Source organism: Physcomitrium patens, chromosome 24, assembly GCF_059467195.1.
Source record: "Physcomitrium patens ecotype Gransden chromosome 24, ASM5946719v1, whole genome shotgun sequence".
NCBI lineage: Eukaryota > Viridiplantae > Streptophyta > Bryopsida > Funariales > Funariaceae > Physcomitrium > Physcomitrium patens.
In genome coordinates this window covers 3,575,888-3,590,260 of record NC_143433.1, presented here as the reverse complement: position 1 = coordinate 3,590,260, position 14,373 = coordinate 3,575,888, and positions in this window count along the sequence as shown.

The window sequence follows — 14,373 nt, the reverse complement described above, 5'->3', positions numbered from 1 at the left end:
TGCCCTAAATCAAGCAATGGTGTATATAAGTTCATAACATTTGTTGTTGTGTAAATATTGATTTAGGAAATTTTGAAGTGCATTGGATTAAGTTTTCTTACTTGTTGTTTATTTATTTAATTACTTCTTTTGATATTTTACATAAATTTAGAAAAAAAATATTGTTGAAGACACTTCTACTCAACCTATATACAAGTTTATGATTGCTTGTATTAATCACTTTGAAGTATGCAAGCCAAGAGAAAAGACTTGTGTTAGTTACCATGGGTTATGTAACTTTATTGAGGAAGCTTTAAAAGATTTTAAAAAAAACAATATATGTTTTTTGAATCTTCTAAGTTCTTTGATGTGAGGAAAAAAACATACAAGAAATTTGGAAGAATTTGGAAATAAATTCTATTGTTTGTTTGGTCATTATATATATATATATATATATGAAGTACTTCATATAACTTTAAACTTATAATTTGGTCATTAAATCTATACGCAAGGATTGGCTTGCACGAATTTAGAATTCAACTATAAAGATTGAAAACCTTATAAACATGTTTCTAATAAAAAAAAATAATAAAATTGAAGGTTGTATAATACATGATCAACTATAAGACATGGATTGGGTAATTATAAGAAAAGACAAACGTTGACTATGAAAAAATATTAAATTTTTGTCACAAAATAACTTGAGCATACTTATTAAAAATGTAAGATGTGTATAATACCTAAGAAAATCATAGATCTAATTAAGTCAAAATTACCAAATCAATTTTTTTTATTAAACTATTTAAATATTAGTATAGTTGTAAATGTAAAGAATATAATTTTTTAAACCAAAACCTTTGATTTTTATAGAATCATAAAAAGTAGAAAGTTTGGTGTTGTTTGCAATTAAAAAAACTTAATTTGATAAAAATAAAAAATAAAAATGATCAAAGAAAAAAAAATGTATTTAAAACGAAGTAAATTATTTTAATAAGTTGAAGATGATTTATTTGAGTACAAATAATGATGAAGTTTTAGACCAATATATACAATTAAGTTTTCTTAAGTTGAATTGGTTTTATGTAGCTCATATAAATATTAAAAATTTAAATATAAAATGGTGGAGATTACCTACAAAATTACAAGAATTAGAATTGGACTCTTGCAAAGATTTAGAAAAACTACCATTCTTTATAGAAAAATTTATTAAAATTGAAGGAGCTTCATTTGCAAACTTGCATTAACTTAAAGACCTTACCAAATACTATTAGAAACCTCAAATGTCTTCAATTTTTAAATTTGAGCCATTATATTTTGTTGAAGAGACTTCCACCAGTAATTGATGAATTGAAATCACTACAAGAAATTGTGATGGAGGGATGAATTAAAATATAAAGACTTCCAACATCTATGGATAATTTATGTAATTCAAATAAAGCTTTATTTTTATTCTTGTAAAATCTTTAAGATCTTATTAGATACAATTGAAAACTTCAAATATCTTGAATTATTAGATTTGAGCAGATGTGATTTATTGGAAAGTCTTCTACCATCAATTGGTGAGTTGAAATCACTACAAGAAATAGTAATAGATGGGTGTATTAAAATAGAAGAACTTTTAATATCTATAAAAAATTTATGTAATTTGAAGAAGCTTTAATTGGATTCTTGTAATAATTTAAAGTTCTTACCAAATATAATTAAAAATTTCATGTCTTCAAATTTTAATATAAAGTAATTTAATTTAATTATAAAAATTATTATCAATTAGTTACTTAAAATTACTATAGAAAATTAAGATGAATGAGTGCATCAAAATAAAAAAAAATTCAAAAGCTCTAAGAAATTTACATAATTTGAAGAAGCTTGATATGCTTGCACTTTCATATAAATTTATAGATCTTAACAGATATAATTGAAAACCTCAAATATATTTAATTATTATATTTAAGCAACTCTAAATCATTGGAGAGACTTCTATCATCAATTAGTGAATTGAAATCACAACAAGAAATTGTGATGAATAAATGCATTAAAAATAGAAGAACTTTCGACATCTATTGGCAATTTATATAATATGAAGGTATTTTATTTAGAAGGATTTATCCTATTAAAGGCCTCTCTAAATACAATTAGAAATCCTATTAAACTTGAATCTATTTTGAAAATTTCATATTAAATTATATTCATGTATATATTTATTAAATTTATAGCTATTTTTTCCTTTTTTATATTAAATTATATTCAATATTTCATATTAATAAATATATACATAAATAAAAAAGGAAAAATCTTAATATAAATGTCTAAATAAAAATTTAATACTAAATTTAGATAATAAAAAATAATCTAATTATCTGTTATTTTATTAATACAATTAAATGTTTTATTAATTATTATTTCATGCAATAAATTAAATTAACCATCTTAATCAATTAAAATTACTCTTAAGTAATATTTTGAATTTTTTTAATAACGTCTATATGCTATGTATGTTTTTTTTTTAAAATTCATTTTATATATGATTTATTGACTATAGAAAATATTAAATTTCTTCATTTAATTCAATCAATGTTTAATTAAAAATATCTATATACCATATTATCATATTCCAATGTTTATTTGATTTTCTATCTTTTTAAATATTCTTTTTAAAATACCTTTGTGGAATTTTATATTTTTAATTCTAATAGTATAGACTTGTGTAAGAGTATATTTTAAGAAATCATACTTTAATATACCATCAATTAATATACAATACTTTGATTTAAATATTCTTGCAAAAAATAGCTATAAATCACAATCATAATTTTATTGATCATTTGGAATTTACTATTAATTTTTAGAATATATAAATATAGAAAAAAATTAAGTAAGTTTGATTAAATCCTAAATAATATTAAAAAAAATTTACATCCTTCTAAATTTTTTTTTGTTTCTTTTAAAAATAAAAAATTTGTATTTTAAGGTGTAATTTAAATTTTTGATTTTTTTTTAAAGTTGTATCTCTTATTCTATAATACAAATCTATAAATAATTTAATCTGATGTACTTTTGTAAACCTCGAAAAAAAACAAATATTCTATATTTAAAAAATTAGTTAATGAAAAAATCCTTTTTACTCTACATTGATAATTATTTTAATTATATAATTATATAGGCATTAATCAATTGTATTCTTCTAATTCTTTGTTTAAAAGAATAAAAATACAATAAAAAAGTAAAAAAATTATATTTATTTACAAGAAAATTACAATAATTTTATAATACTATTTGATTTTGTAGTTTTTCTATTTTCAAATTCTATTCTAAATCCAAAAAAATAATTATAACTTTAGGCAATATAAGAAAATTATAGTGTTTTTTGTAATTAATTTTTTTTAAATTAAAATATATACTTAATTTTTTATTAATTTTTAAGCTCTTTCTATTATATTAATATTATAATTTTACCAAAAAAAGAAATAAAATACATATTTTTTAGTAAATATTGTTAAAATTCTTGTATTTTTTAATTTAAGGATTTTTTTTAAATTCATTATTTAAATGAAAAAAATGAAAATTAATTTATAATTGAGTATGATTTCAGTAAAAATTATCTTTTAAGAATAAAAATATACCAATTATATATTAGAACTTTTTTAATATCTAAAAATAATAAAAATCATAATCTTTAAGAATATTATTATTAAATTTTATTGCCAAATATGTATCTAGATGAAAAATGATTACTATAAAATAATTTAGAGAGACATCAAATTATGACAATCCAAAATAATTGTTGCCAATGTAGGAGCAAATTAAAAGTCTTTCTACTTAATTGAGAGATTTTAAAAAATAATTAAGAAGATTGATTTAGGATTAATTTAAAAATCAGGATTAAATTGTAGAAGAATTGAAAGACAATATCTTAGATTTTTGGAAGATTCTTATATATTTTATTCTACTTTCTATAGAAATTGACAAGATTCTTTTTTATGCAAATCCTTCTTGTATTATATTTATCTACCTTCTATTTTAAGATTTATTTTATGTAATAAGCTCAAGTACCAATTTAGAAACTTTCAAAACTTTCTTATAAACTGTAAAATCTATGATAATATACAACTTCTTTAAAGTTGCTTTTAGACTCTTTCTAAATTGTGTTCTTTTGTTCTTAATTAAATAATTTTTTTATACAATGCCCATTTTTTATTAATACAAATATTTTAGTATTGTTATACTTTTGTTCTTCGATGTCCTTGCTGTATTTTAATAAAACTTGATTTGGCCAAATTTCTTCTTTTATTTACAAGGATATTCTTAATTTAGTCTAATTTAAAGAATTTTTAGTTTTTTAAACTTTGGCAATATCCATTTCTACGTAAATATATATATATATATATATATATATATATGTATTTAATTTCTCTCTAGAAAATATTTCTTTTAATTAATTACATTCTTCATGTTCTTATTTTTGACAAATTAACAAGAGTACACTCACAATATAAAACCTTTATCTTTCCTTGATTAAAAGTGCATAACATTTTTTCATATCAAGGACATGAATCTTAAAGAATTGAAAGATCAAGACACTCTTATGTCACTCAAAAAGATTAGATAATCACTCAAAGATGATATAATATTAAATTAGAATGACTATTGCCAAAGACAAAAAAATTAAAAAGTCTTGAAGTAAGACTAAAGACTAAAAAGATATTGATAAGAGTAAAAAAAGCTTCACTCTTACCTCGATATATACTATCTAACTAAGAGCTACAAGGCAATATTCTATAGGACTTCCAACATGTGTTGACTTTGCTACATACATATCTTAACTTACAAGACAAGTTATCTATATATATACCACATAGTTAGCTTGTTCTACAAGTTACTAATGCATATGATACGTGGCTAACTTATTAACTAAGTTTCTAGCCTATCAATTAATTATAAACATGTGTAAAGTCAAAGCAATCTCTATGAAGCTTCTAAAAAACTTCTTTTGAAGTTATTATGAAATTAATTTATTTTTATTTACTTCTACTTAATCATATAGGTAATTATTGGAATAAATATGTATGTCTCTAATATTTTTTTGATAAGATATAAGCATATTAGAAGTTATAAATTATTCACTTCTAAATTGATATTATTCTTAAAATTTTCTTTATTCTTAAGTTCTTTCTTCTACTTATCTTAAGTGATATTAGATTTGATTGATTTATTTATTTATTTATTCATTTTATCATGGTAGAGTTTGTTAAAATTAAAAATGCAATGGTACATATGCTAGTACAAATGGCAAAATTAATGCTTCCAATGTATCAACTCAATTTACCACCATAATGAACAACAAGATTGGCATGAAGTGAAGATATGGAGATAATTGGAGTTTTTTTAACATTTATATCAAATCATATTATTTCTCTTATCATAGAACATTATTCAAGCATTAAAAAATTAAGAGTTATCTTACTAGAGAAGTTTGATGGTACAAGATCAAAGTTTTAAAGATTCATCAATCAAATATAAATAGTGAATAGACTTCAACCTTAATGCTATTTAATTTAAGGATCACAAGTTAAGTTTATTAAAACATTACTTTTAAGTTCAGTTTTATTATGATTTTTATCTTTTTTTAAATAATATTATTTAATATTATATAATTTAGAGGCCTTTTTGACAAAGTTTTGATCCATATATAAAAAAAATAATTTAATTTTTATTGCAACCAATAAGATTCATATTTTATTAAAAGACAATTGATTAATAATATTTGCTTTATAATTTCAATAACTTGCAATTGATATCAAGTAGAATGATGCTCCATTTATTAATCAATTTTTATATGAATTATAATATGAGGTAAAAAAATGATGCTCAACTTATTTGACTCTCAAACATTGAGTCAAACAATAAACTTTGTTGTGAGTGTATGACAATTTTCTTTTTAAATTTTGATTTGAGAGTTGCAAAATTGGGCTTCAATATTTTTATATTTCAATAGTAATACTAACATATTTTTAATACATACATTTAAAAATAAATGTGAATCTTACCATTGAACCTTAATTAGTGGATTGATAAAAAGCATAATTTTAAGTCATTTAGATATAAAAATATTAAGATTATAAATTTTATTAGATTATTAAATTATTTATTTGAATTTAATATTGGTTGTAAATTACAAGAGTCTTATTAAAAAGATAGTTATTAAAACAAAATATTAATAAGTCTTAGAGGTAATTATTTGAATTAGTTTGATATTATTACTTATTATTTAGTATTAATAGATAGAAAATTAAAATCAATATTTATATTTGCTTTCTATCTAAATTTATTATTAATAATAATCTATTAATTTTATTTAGTGGTTAAAAAAATATAAAAAATAACTTCATATTTTTTTTAATTATTTATATAAAATTATAAAAAAATAATTAATTTAAATTAGATTTATTAATGTTAAAAATCGCCAAAATAAGAAAATATAGCCTTAAATTGTTATTCAAATTACAAAAAAAAAAAAAAAAAAAAAAAAAAAAAAACTCAAAATGTATATAGAATTTATTAGAATATTTAAGGAATTTTTAGAGTAATTTTCAAGATTTTGGTAAAAATCAGTTTTTTTACCTTGGAAGCTATTATGAAGAAATTGAGCAAGATTTACAGGCCATACATGTTTCTAGAACTAATTGGGTATTTTTAAACACCATGGTGAAGTCAAAAATACAAAATTATTGAATTTACTAGTGAAAAATAGGAGAACTAGCAGCTATGCTAGTCTTTATCAAAAGAGATATATACAAGTCCTATATGGATTGTAGCACCTTGTATGCAGTTAAGAAGATAAGACAAAGGCCTTCTTTCTTCTTTAAAATACCTTTATAAATTAAATTTGAACATTAGTGAGGTTCAAATCGTTAATCTATAAGCAAGTTATCTTTGACATAAAATATTTTTACTTAATTTTTTAATTATATATTTTCCATCTTTAAACCTTCTCAACTTATTTATAATAAATATTATAATAAAATAATATTTTATTTTAATATCTTTCTAATATAATATTTAATATAATTTTTATTAGAAAGATAATAAAATAATCTATTAAAAAATATAGCTTTTAAATTTAAATTTTATTTTTATTTTTTATTTTTATTAAATAATAATCTACTAAAAAAATTATAGTTAAATTTTAGAGTGTATATTGAATATATTTTTTTTTACTTATTATATATAATTTCTTCTTTTATTTTTATTTTTATTTTATTTTATTTTACATGACTAATCAAAGCAACTCTTACTTGATGTCATTTTATAATTTGAGATAAGTAGTGAATTTTATCCTCTTGATAGAAGATATGCAAATAGACATGGTACATTTTAAACTTCTTACCATGCAAAGTAAAACTTATTGTCATCAAGAAGGTTTGTATTTATATTATAAAGAATCTAAGCACAATGGTTAATATTATTCAAAAAAGTAACGCAACCACAAAATAAAGAGTATCATTGTTAAAAAAAACAATATGTTAAAAAATAAGTTTGTCTACCTACAATAGAGATTGTGTGGCTAAAGTCTTATACAACATTGAGTAAAGATCATAGTCTTTCATCAACATCCTCTTGCTGTTTTACAATAGATTTTTTATTAGGACCTAAGTATTACAAAGTTTGTATCTTGCTAAATTCAATAGCCTTAGTTTGTTTTTTAAATAAAGATTTATTACAAAAAATATAGAATATTTTTAGTAAAAAACTAAATTTGTATATGTAAAAGTAAGAAATGATTGTTTGTTATGTTGTAGAAATGTTATTTATAAAATCTTTTATATAAATGTAGCAATAAATGATTATATTAGCTTTGTGATATTTAATATAATTAGCTATTTTTTTGAATTAAAATAACTTAAAATAACTCTTAGATTGGATTTTTTATAGTATTGATTAGTTTTAGAGAATAACTAAGAGTTTAGTTAATTAAGTAAAAAGCCATAGGTCTAGTGTGACAAAATCTTTATTTATAAATACAAAAGCTTTTATGTATGTTACAAAAGAAGAATTATCTTTTGTTATTTATACTACAATTATTTGTAATAATAAAAAGTTTCTAAATTGCTTTTTATATTAGAATAGACCTACGAGGAGTATATAATTTGATATACATAAAAGAATAATTTGAATAGAAGATTGTATTTTAAAGCAAGTATGAACATTTTGAATATAATGTCATACCTTTTAAAATCACAAATACATTTGTTATTTTTTAATATTTAATAAATGATATTTTTTAAGAATTTTAGATGATTTTATAATTTTTTATATAAATGACATTTTAATCTACTCTGAGAAGACATAACAACATGAACTTCATCTTTGTCATGTGTTTCAAAAACTTAAAAATATAAGATTTTATACCAAAATAAAAAATTCTATATTTTATACAACTTGAATTGACTACTTAATACACATTATTTTAAATGATAGTCTTATGATGGATCTTAAAAATATATTGACTATTATAGATTGAAAGATTCTAAAAACAATGAGAGATATTCAATGCTTTTTGAAATTTATCAATTACTATTAGATTTTTATTAAGAAATTTTCTTAAATTGGAGCTCAACTTACATGTATAACTTGTAAAAATAAACTTAAATAGAATTAAAAAATTAAAATATTATTTATTTATTTATTTATAATTTTTATTCTTTCACCAAACTTTGATTGCATTGACCTTTTTAAAGCATTTTTTATGAAAATAGACATATTAGACTTTGCCTTGGGCATGGTATTACATCAAATGAAATAAAATGACAAACTTCACTATTATAGATATATATCTATTGTAATTATTACTTAGATAATATGAATAGGTAGAAGTAGGTAAAAATAGATTAATTTCATAATACCTTCCAAAAAAGCTTTGTAGAAGCTTACTAGATGCTATTTTGACTTTACATGTGTTTACAGTTGATTGATAGGTTAGAAACTTGATCAATAAGCTAACCACATGTCATATGTATTGATAGCTCGCAGAACAAGCTAGCTATATGGCATCCATATAGAAACCTTGCCTCGGAAGTCAAGTTACGTATCATATAAAGTCAACATATTTTTGGAGGTTCTATAGAACGTTGCTATTTAGATCCTAGATAGATAGTATATATTGAGGCAAGAGTGAAGCCTTCTTCACTTTTGTCAGCTCCTTTCTTGCTTCTAGTCTAGATTTAAGAGTGTCTAGTTTCTTTGTCTTTTAGCAATATTCATTCTAGTTTTCTTTTTAATATATATACTTCCTTATTTTATTTTGTCACTTTTCTTTTGACATAAATTTCACATGTTTATACATCTTTTTTTAGTTCATATCTTTGACATTCACTCAGTAGCTTTTTATTCAAGCAAATTTTTAGAAATCAAGATCAATTATAAAATCTACAACAAAGAAGTTCTTGCAATTGTAGATTTGTTTTGAGAACAATATTATTATTTAGAAGGTGCTTCTAATCTAGTGATTGTTTATATAGATCATAAGAACCTCAAGTATTTTGTGGCAACATATAGTTGAATTATTAATAAGATTGTTGAAGCATGTTCTTATCTAGATTTATATTCAATGTTATTTATTGATCAAGAAAACAAGAAGATTTATTAGATGTCCTCTCTAGACGTTCTTATTTTGTGCCTAAAGAATAAAATATAACTTTGAATAAACAATAAGTTATTTTTTTTGAAATCAAAATAATCTTATTTTTAAATAATCAAATTAATGTTGATTATTGATTCAACTTTTTTTTTACCAAGTTGAATCAAGTATGTTCTCAAAATTTCTTATTTATGGTATTAAGAAAAATTCTTTTAAATATTATGATACTTCTAAATTTAAAATTTAAAATAATCTAATTTATTTTTTAAAAATACTTATATATTTAAAAGTATAAAGTATAATATCAAATTCTTCAAGCTTATCACAACTTTCCAATTGTAAGACATTTTGAATATAATAAGACCTTAAAATTAAACTTGAGAGATTTTTTGTAATTTCAAATGTAGAAGGAAATTAAAGACTTTGTACAATCATGTCATGTTAGTTCAAGATCAAAAACTCATAGTTGTCAATCTTACAAACTTTTCCAACTATTACATATATTAAAAGAACCATGGTCTTTTATTCCTATGGATTTTATTACAAATCTTCTAATCTTAAGTTTATAAACTCTATATTTAAGATAGTAGATTGGTTCATAAAAATGGTTTATTTTGTATTATATATAAAATCTATCACAAGTCTCAACAATGATCAAATATCAAGGCTATCTTTTTATCAGAATGTGGAATACTACCAATGACTAAAAAGACCTATTAAAGACCTATTAAAGACCTTTGAAGAGAATATAAATGAAAGTGTGTAACAAATATAATTTATCATATCTTAGACTTCTTTTATATAAGATCATTACTCTTTGTGAAACTCATTTTCAGAAAAGTAAAGAGAGATAATATCATAGTGTCATGGCCATAATCATGTAAGATAATAATTACTTATAGAAATAGGTAGAAGTAAGTAAAAGTATGTAAAAGTAAGTTAATTCTATAATATTTAATATGGAAGCTTCCTAAAAACTTCCTAGACGCTGCTTTGACTTCATAGATGTCTTTAATTGACTTTTTGGATTAGAAACGTGGTCAACAAGTTGGCCATGTGCCACACATGTTATTAGCTTGAAGATCCATCTAACTATGTGGCCCACACGTAGAAAAACTTGCCTTGTAAGTCAAGGCATGTGTCCTACAAAGTCAACACATATTGGAGGTCCTATAGAACGTCGCCATGTAGCCCCTACTTAGAGAGCATATATAGAGACAAGAGTGAAGGCTTCTTCACTCTTGTCAACTCCTTTCTTGCTTCTAGTCTAGTTTCAAGGGTCTCTAGTTTTCTTGTCTTTTGGCAATAGCCATTCCAGTTTCTCTTTCAATATATATACTTATTTATATATATTTTGTTACCTCTCTTTGAGTGAAGGCTCACTTGTCTGAATTATTTTTTCATCAAGTTCTTGACCTTGACAGATTGACAAGAGTACACCTACAATATTAGAGCTTTGTCTAATCTTGATTAAGAGTGGATTACCCCTTTTTTTTGATAAGATATAAACGTATTAGAAGTTGCGGATTACCCTCTTTTAAACTGATATTGTCCTTAGTATTTTCTTTGTCCGCAAGTCCTCTCTTCTATTTGTCTTGAGCGATATTAGACATCTTCTCTCTTCTAAGTGTTATCATGGCACAACTTCTTGAAATGAAGAGTGCAATGGCACAAATGCAAGAGCAATTGAGGGAATTAATGCTTGCAATGCATCAACTCAATTTACCACCACAAGGAACAACAAGATTGGCAGAAAGTGAAGATATAGAAATGGTTGGAGCTGCTTCAACATCTGCACCAAACCATGTCCTTTCTCCTATGGTGGAACGCCCTTCAAATGTTAGAGAACCAAGAATTACCCTATCCAAGAAGTTTGATGGCACCAGATCCAAGTTTCGAGGATTTATCAATCAAGTACAACTTGTGATTGAACTTCAACCCCAAAGCTATCCAATTCCAGGATCGTAAGTTAGATTCATTGGTACGCTTCTTTCAGATTCAGCACTATCGTGGTTTTCATCTTTTCTTAAACGATGAGATCCAATATTGGATAATCTAGAGGCTTTTCTGATAGAGTTTTGATTCGTGTATGGAGAACATGATGCAATTCATGTTGCAACCAATAAGATCCATATTTTACGACAAGGCAATCAATCAGTAACGTTATATGCTTCACAATTTCGACAACTTGCAACTGATATCAAGTGGGATGATGCTGCACTTATTAGCCAATTTCTCTATGGATTACAATATGACGTAAAAAAATTAATGCTCAACTTATCTGATCCTCAAACATTAAATCAAGCAATTGACTTTGCTGTGAAGTGCGATAATCGCCTTTTTGAATTTCGATTTGAGAACCGTACAAGTGGACCTCATCATTACTATAATTCAATGGCAACAACAACACCTCTTCAACACATACATTCGGAAGTAGAGGATATGCAAATTGATGCAGTACATTTCAAACCTCTTAGTGAGCAAGAAAAGACTCGTCGTCGTGAAGAAGGATTATGTTTATATTGTAGAGAACCAAAGCACACTGCTCAACATTGTCCAAAGAAACGACGCAATCACAAAATGAGGAGTATGGCTGTGAAAGAAGATAAATAGTCAAAAAACGAATTTGTCCAGCTACAATAGGGACCGTGCAGCTGGAACCTTGCACAACTTCTAGTAAAGGTCCTATTCTCTCCTCAGAGCCCTCTTCTTGTTTTACATTAAATGTTATTTTAGGACCTAAACATTACCAAGTCTTTGCCTTGTTAGATTCAGGAGCCTCAGCGTATTTTTTAGATGAAGAATTTACTAAAAGACATAGCATATCTTTAGTAAAGAAAACCAAACTTGTTCATGTAGAAGTCATAGATGGTCGTCCATTGTCTTCTGGAGATATTACTCAAGAAACCCTTCCTATAGAAGTAATAATCAATAGTCATAATAGTTTTGTAGTATTTAATATCATTAGATCTCCCTCTAATCCAATTATTTTAGGTTTATCGTGGTTAGAAAAATACAACCCTCAAATAGACTGGATTTTCTGAACTCTTATTTTCTCTAAAAGTATAACTAACAGTGTAGTTAAGCAAGTAGAGAGTCATAAATCCAGTTCAATTAAACTCGTATTTATAGGTGCAAAAGCTTTCTTGCATGCTGCTATGAAAGAATCACCATACATTATTTATGCTACACTCGTTTCTACTGGTGAAAAGACTTCAAGTGGCATTCCAAGCCAATATCAAGAATTTCAAGATGTATTTGAAAAAAAGAATGCGGATACACTCCCGAAACATCGTCCCTAAGATTGCTCAATTGACCTTCAAGAAGGAGCACAACCGCTATTCGGACCAATCTATAGTTTATCACAAAATGAGTTGGCTGAACTCAAGGAGTATATTGAAGAAAATCTAGCCAAGAATTTCATACGCCATTCTAAATCCCCAGCAAGAGCTCCAATTCTATTTGTGAAGAAAAAAGATGGATCATTGCAAATGTGTGTTCATTATCGAGGACTCAAAAAGAGTACCATCAAAAATAGATATCCACTACCTTTAATATCTGGACTTCTTGATCAGCTGAATCAAGCTAAGATCTATACAAAAATAGATCTTCGGGGAACATACAATCTAGTACGCATCAAAGAAGGAGATGAATGGAAGACTGCGTTTCGAACTAGGTATGGACATTTTGAATACAACATCATGCCTTTTGGACTTACAAATGCACCAGCAACTTTTCAACATCTAATGAATGATGTTTTTCGAGAGTTTTTGGACGATTTTGTGGTATGTTATCTAAATGACATCTTGATCTATTCTAAGAATCCAGAAGAACATGAACTTCATGTTCGTCGTGTGTTACAAAAATTAAGAGATGTAGGACTCTATGCCAAGATAGAAAAGTGTGTATTCCACACTACTCAAGTTGATTTCTTAGGTTACATCATTTCAAATGATGGACTTATGATGGATCCTAAGAAAGTTCAAACTATTATAGATTGGAAGATCCCAAAAATGGTAAGAGATGTTCAATGTTTTTTGGGATTTGCCAACTACTATCGGATCTTCATCAAAGACTTCTCTCGAGTTGTAGCTCCACTTATACATTTGACTTGTAAAGACAAACTCCAATGGAATCAAGAAGTGGAAGTTCCTTTGAATCTTTAAAGACAGCGTTTGTTTCTGCACCAATCTTGTGTCGTGTTGATTTTTTCAAAGCATTCTTTATGGAAACAGATGCATCGGACTTTGCTATGGGTGCGGTTTTATCACAAATGGGAACAGATGACAAACTTCATCTAGTAGCCTTTCATTCAAGAAAATTTTCAACAGCAGAAATCAATTATGAGATCCACGACAAAGAACTTCTTGCAATTGTCGATTCTTTTCAAGAATGGCATCATTATCTAGAAGGCGCTTCTAGTCCAGTCACCGTGTATACGGATCACAAGAACCTCGAATATTTTATATCAGCACGCGTATTAAATCGTCGTCAAGCTCATTCGAGCATGTCTTTATCAAGATTCGAATTCATCATCACTTATCAGCCAAGAAAACAACAAGGTTTATCCGATGCCTTGGCTAGACGTTCTTATCTTGTACCAAAAGAAGGAGATGCAGCTTTTGAGCAACAAAGAACAATTCTCTTCAAGCCGGAGTAATTTCATCTTTGAGCAATAAAATCAACATTGACTGTTGATTTAACTTTCCTTAAGCAAGTCTAGTTAAGTATGTCTTCAGACCCTCTTGTTCATGATATCA